A 6,000-nucleotide genomic window follows, 5' to 3' on the forward strand; every position below is an offset into this window, starting at 1 on the left:
AAGAGCTTTTTAGCGCTAGTGATTTGACAAGCTCTTGCTACCGTCTTTCCCCGAATATAAGACACTGTCTTATATTCTTTTTGGGGAGGAAATGTCTGCTAGGGCTTATTTTCGGGGGTGGGAGGGGCTAGACGCTGTGTGTATGGGCAGGTGCGTGGTCTCTTACCGCACCTCCCTTGTGGCTGCGTCCCCCTCCGTTCCTGGTAATTCCTCCGGTGGCGGCGGCATAGTAATCCATCTGTGAGGGCGCCCTGTGACCCTCACGCAGTACGCTAGGCCGGCTCTGCGCTGGCGCTCTCTTCCTGTCATCATGTGCGCCCGGCAGATGCGTCCCAGGCGCACACTGATTAATCAATGTGCGCCTGGGACGCATCTGCCGGGCGCACATGATGACAGGAAGAGGGCGCCAGTGCAGAGCCGGCCTAGCGTACTGCGTGAGGGTCACAGGGCGCCCTCACAGATGGATTACTATGCCGCCGCCACCGGAGGAATTACCAGGAACGGAGGGGGACGCAGCCACAAGGGAGGTGCGGTAAGAGACCACGCACCTCCCCATACACACAGCGCCCCGCCCCCAGCTAGGCCTTATTTTCGGGGTAGGCCTTATATTTCAAGCATGCTTGAAATATAAGGGAGGCCTTACTTTCGGGGTAGGTCTTACTTTAGGGGAAAGACGGTAATGCAATGCCATGGGGGATTTTTATAAAATCACATCGCTCCAGTGTGATCACACACATTAGCACGAGCTAGTAAAATCACAAGCGCATAGAACAGGGGTGCCGAGCTAAAATACAAAGTGGGCCGAAATTAAGCTCTGGGACCAAGTTGCAGGCCAAGCTCAATGTCTAGTGGCCACCTCTCTCCCTCTTAAAGGTCCCTGGTGTCTAATAGCCCCCCTCCCTCCCCTATACAGTTCCCTGACGTTTAGCGGTCCTCCCTCCCGTATACAGTTTTCTGGTGTCTAGTGGCCCCCTTCCCTCTCTTACACAGTTCCCTGGTATCTAGTGCTGTCCCCCTCCCCATATGGCTTCCCTGGTTATCTAGGGCTTCCCCTCCAATATAGCTTTTCTAGTGGTCTAGAGTGGGCCAAACATAGTGCAAAGTGGGGTAACCACTGGAGGGCCAAATCTGATGGTTGTGAGGGCCAGATTTGACCCAAGGCTCAGAATTTGACATGCATGGCTTAGAAAAAGCTCTTACGGTCTACCACAAGAAGCCCAGTTGCTTTCTGGCCCAGCAGGTCAAGTTCTTCACCGAATATGAAGGGCTGCACCCCCAAAATGGTATTTCTGCTACAGACAGAGCTAAATCATAGGGGGAGGTGTGTGTAGCCATGGACACAGATGGTTAATGAGATGCAAACAATTCTGGTTTACAATAAATACTAATTATTTTATATGCAGTAGGGAATTGGGCGAATAAAGCAATTTCAAGTTGCATAACATTTTCACTAATATCAATGTGATTTGGAATAATTTGCACCTCGCTGGGCATGTCTGCTCTTGGGGAGTCTGAGCTTTCACAAACATCGTTCCTGATGGTGTGCTGCACCATAAGCTGAGTACACAGCTCAGATCCTTACTGCCTGAAATGTTTGCTTGTGGCCATGGAGTGTTTATACTCCAGCTACCCACTCCTCAGTGATTAGGCATACTGGATCCAGAGCAGGATCATCAACCAGGCAACCTAGGCAGTTGCTTGGGGCCTAGTGGGTGTCAAGGGGCCCCCCTGCCACCTTCTCTGACCTCTCTCCACTTCAGCTTACCAAAAAAGACCACAAGGGGGCCCCAAATATACTACCTTGCCTAGGGCCCCAATACATCTTAAAGGATACCAGAGCCAAAGTATTCTGGTAAAAAAAAAAAAAAAAAAAAGAGAATGTAAAGTGGGTAGAGGGTTAAAAATGAATACTTACTGCGCCTCCCGTTCCCTGCTGTCACTCACCGTTCTCCTACAATCAGTGCCATTCTCCCTGGTGACTCCAAACTCAGACATACTGTGCCGTGCATGCGCAGTATGTTCCATTCTGCTCTCCCACGGCGGCACAATGATGTCACAGGACAGGAGCGCACTCGTTACCGCTGCTCCTGCGTCCCGACATCGGTACATAGAAGCGGGAGGAGCGAGCGCGCTCCTGTCCTGTGACATCCCTGCCCGGCCATGGGAGAGCAGAATGGACATACTGCGCATGCGTGGCACCATATGTCCAGGTTAGAGGTCACCAGAGTCGCCGGGGAGAACGGCCCTGATTGTAAGAGAATGGAGAGTTACAGAAGGGAACGGGAGGCGCAGTAAGTATTTGCTTTTACCCCTCTACCCACTGCACACTCCATGTTTACCAGAGCCCTTCAGCTCAGTATCCTTTAATCCATCTCTGACTGAATCGTTCTTCCATAGCTGCTACTAGTCTTCTATCAGTGGGACATGTCTCATTTGTCCTCGCCATAGAACAGCACAGTCTACTCAGAAGAGAGCCCAGGATCGTGTCTGTACAGCCATTGTCGCCAAACTTTTTGGCCAATACTAACATGATTAATCATTACAGGCTACAGAAATGTAAAGTAACTGTAGTACACACCTACCAACGATCTGTTCACAACTATCTTCCAAACTTGTCTGGGCATGTGTACAGCTGATAAACAACCAGATGACTGATAACTGATTGTTTGCCAGATCCAACCAGTGGATCAGTCTGACCAACTATCATGTAAGTTGGTATGTGTGTACAAGTCTTTTGAACAACTTTATTGTTTTTGAATGCGGACATGTTGTGCAGTTTGTCATTTTGCTTGCACGCATAGCATTAAAGTGAGTTGGTTGGCGTGTGTGTACGTACTTGTCAGGTAAACAACTTGTTGTGTGGTTGGTCATGTTGTCTGGTTAGTTGTGCATTAAGTTGGACTTGTGTATGAGCCTTTATGCCTGGTACACAACATGGAATTTCTCACCAGATAGATAGCCCAATAGATAGTTCTTGACAGGTCCGATCTGATTTCCGATCGTTTTTCTGATCAATGTTCCAATCACTTCTATACAAAATGGATCAGAAATACAATCAGAAATCAGATCGGACCTGTCGGAAATTATCTATTGGACCATCTATGCGGTGAGAAATTGCATGGTGTGTACCAGGCATTAGGGCTGGGTCAGACTTCGATTCACTGTGCTGAAAAATCAGGGGCAGAACGAAAATTGCAACGCAATTGCGGCCAAATTGCTGCATGCAGCGTGCTTGGGACTTATACAAATCGCAAATGCTGCAGTGAGAATGGTCCCATAGGGATACATTGTACACAGTGCTTTGCTGATTGCCAGTGATCAGCAAAACACTGAAATGCTGCCAGTGTGAACCAGCCAATAGGCCAAGTTCACAGTGATGCAGTGTGGTGTAACCGCCGTTTTGTAACATGGCTTATTGCACTGCATTGCTACGTCCACAGCGCAGCAAGTGTGTTGTGGTAGATTGGAGCGCGACCTGGTAACACACTGTGTCCAGTGCATTACCACAAAACGCGTTAATGGTTACAGTGAAGCATACTTTTCATTAATTGTATGCTTCAAACAGGTAACGTGTGGCACTGCTTTCCTGATCCATTCCCTGTGACAGCAGAAGCACAACGGAACGACCACTGTGAAATTGGCCTAATTTCTGGGTACACACGATACGTTTTTTTTTCCCGCTCGATTCTCCGCTTGATCGTTTTTTCCACTTGATTTTATTATCTTCCGCTCATTTTTTAAATCTTTCGCCATTCACTTCTATGAGAAAAATCGAGCGGTAAAACGATCGAGAGTAATATCGGACACAACGTTATTTATCAATCGAACACATCTATCGAGCAGAAAAATGTAACGTGTGTACATAGCATAAGGGTTTCCTCTTCCAACTATGATGTCCTCTCATATATAAAATAAATGGAGAATCCAGGGGGGGGGAGTGAAAGTCCTCGGTATTAGCTGTAGCAGGTGTGCAGAGCTGGGAACTACAGAATGCAGCAATCTCAGTACCGGAATTCCTGAGAACCAGGACAAACTGTTTCAGGCAGATACTCCACTATTCAATAAATGCTGAAATATCCCTTCTCTCTGGAATAATTAGAACACCCCCTCCCATCAGGCAGACATTGGCCAGGTCTGGACGCAGCAGAGAGCCTGGGAGATCCCCTCAGCAGCTGAGTGAAGCACTTACCTGGTCAGAGCAGCTCTCACTGGAGAATGTCCAAGAAGTGGAGGGTCGGGAGAATCTCTGGCTCTTCTCAGAGGGGCTACTGGAACTTCAGGTTCCTCCAGGATAGAGGGAGGGGGGAGGAGGTGCTGGAATCTCTCCTGCGGGTTCCTGTATGGAGAAAAGTACAGAGTTATTAGAGGGAGGAGAGGAGCCTCAGACTTCCATCAACAGCTCCACCCTCAGCCACAGGCGTTTTACATTGAGCAATAACCCGTTCCCTGCCCTGCACAGTGTGTCCACCTACCTACCTCCCCCCATCCATCCAGCAAAGCTGCCACAGTGCCAACCTGCTCCCAGCACAGATCCACGGCCCATTGATTGCTGCTGTACTGATTTAAACACATAGCAAAACTTTTTTCTCCAGTCAAATGAATAGCCATGTGATTGGAGGATTTCCACATCTACTGGAATGATATATAATAAACTGAATCAAGGAAGTTGTATGCTGCTATCCATATTAAAGGGAACCCGAGGTGAGAGACATATGGAGGCTGACATATTTCCTAATGCACCTTGCCTGGCAGTCCTGCTGATAATCTGCCTCTCACTTTGAGGCCATATTCACAGTGGGATATTGCGTTGTGTTTCCTGTATTATGGGAACTCATCGGAACAAGAAAGTTGTGGCGTATTTTACGGCCGCATTGCGTCGCATACAGCCAATGAAAAGTATGCTTCATTGTTGTGCGTGTTTTGCGGTAACACACTTGCCGTAACCCGTTATACAGCAACGCACCCACTGCCAATTGTGATTGGCCAATCACTGACCAATTTTACTCCCTCCATGTAATATGAGGGCCAGCAGGACGTGACTACTATGAGCAGATTGTGTAGGTAAACTGTCATATTACATGGAAGTGGTCAAATTGATCAGTGATTGACCATTCAAAATTGAAGTTGTGTTCAGAGTCTATGGCTAAAACCTGGTAATCTGTATTGGGTACTATTCTGTTAGCCGGGCGGGTACTTATCCGTTAGCCGGGCGCATCCGGCAGGTGGCGCTAATTACTATACCCCCTCCAGGCCGACATGGATAGTAGGGAAAGATGTAACTCTGGTGGAGATTTAACGCCACCTGCCGGATGCGCCCGGCTAACGGATAAGTACCGCCGGGCGCAACCCCTAGGTGGCGCTAAGTAATGTTGAATGTAATCCCCTCGTCCTGCAAAATCCCAGTGGCGATAATTACTATTCCCCCTCCAGGCCGCCATGGATAGTAGGGAAAGATGTAACTCTGCTGGTGAGGGAGATTACATTCTACATGATTTAGGTCAGTTGCGCCCGGCTAACTGAGTTTTAGCACTACCTAGTGGTTGCGCCCGGCTAACGGAAAAGAACCCGGTATTGTTTATAACTAAATAATTTCAGCAGCTTCCATATCCCTCTCATGTCAGATGTGTTTTAGCAGACTCCAAAAATGTAATCTCTCATGTTCTGAGAAAATGAAGCCAGATTGGGATGCTAGAGGAAATGATTTGATCCAATCTCCATCTCATGAACTTCTTTTCTTCCACCCACAAAAAAATATTTACATTTTCAACCCAGGGCTTTGCAGGACAGCTTTTTCACCCGATTTTCCTCTGTTTTCACCGTATCTATGTTATCATTTTTAAGCTTCCAAAAGCTTCCAAAAAGCTAAAATATAATTACAGTACAAAAAGTAATATTAAAATGAAGGGTTCTTTTCCGTTAGCCGAGCGCATCCACTAGGTGGCGATCAAATACTCCACCAGAGTTACATCTTTCCCTACTATCCATGGCGGCCTGGAGGGT

At 47.7% G+C, this 6,000-nt stretch overlaps 1 protein-coding gene across 1 annotated transcript in view; it reads right to left on the reverse strand.

Annotated features, from left to right (window-relative positions):
• Positions 1-4,494, reverse strand: part of MST1R (macrophage stimulating 1 receptor) — a 111,397-nt gene extending 106,903 nt beyond the window's left edge. Inside the window, exons 1-2 of the mRNA XM_068252954.1 lie at positions 4,473-4,494; positions 4,190-4,336 (exon numbers count right to left, since the gene is read on the reverse strand). The gene's annotated coding sequence lies outside the window, so the exon portion shown is untranslated. The remainder of the gene's footprint in view (positions 1-4,189; positions 4,337-4,472) is intronic.
• Positions 4,495-6,000: the final 1,506 nt, after the last annotated feature.

This window comes from Hyperolius riggenbachi, chromosome 9 (assembly GCF_040937935.1).
Source record: "Hyperolius riggenbachi isolate aHypRig1 chromosome 9, aHypRig1.pri, whole genome shotgun sequence".
Classification (NCBI taxonomy): Eukaryota; Metazoa; Chordata; class Amphibia; order Anura; family Hyperoliidae; genus Hyperolius; species Hyperolius riggenbachi.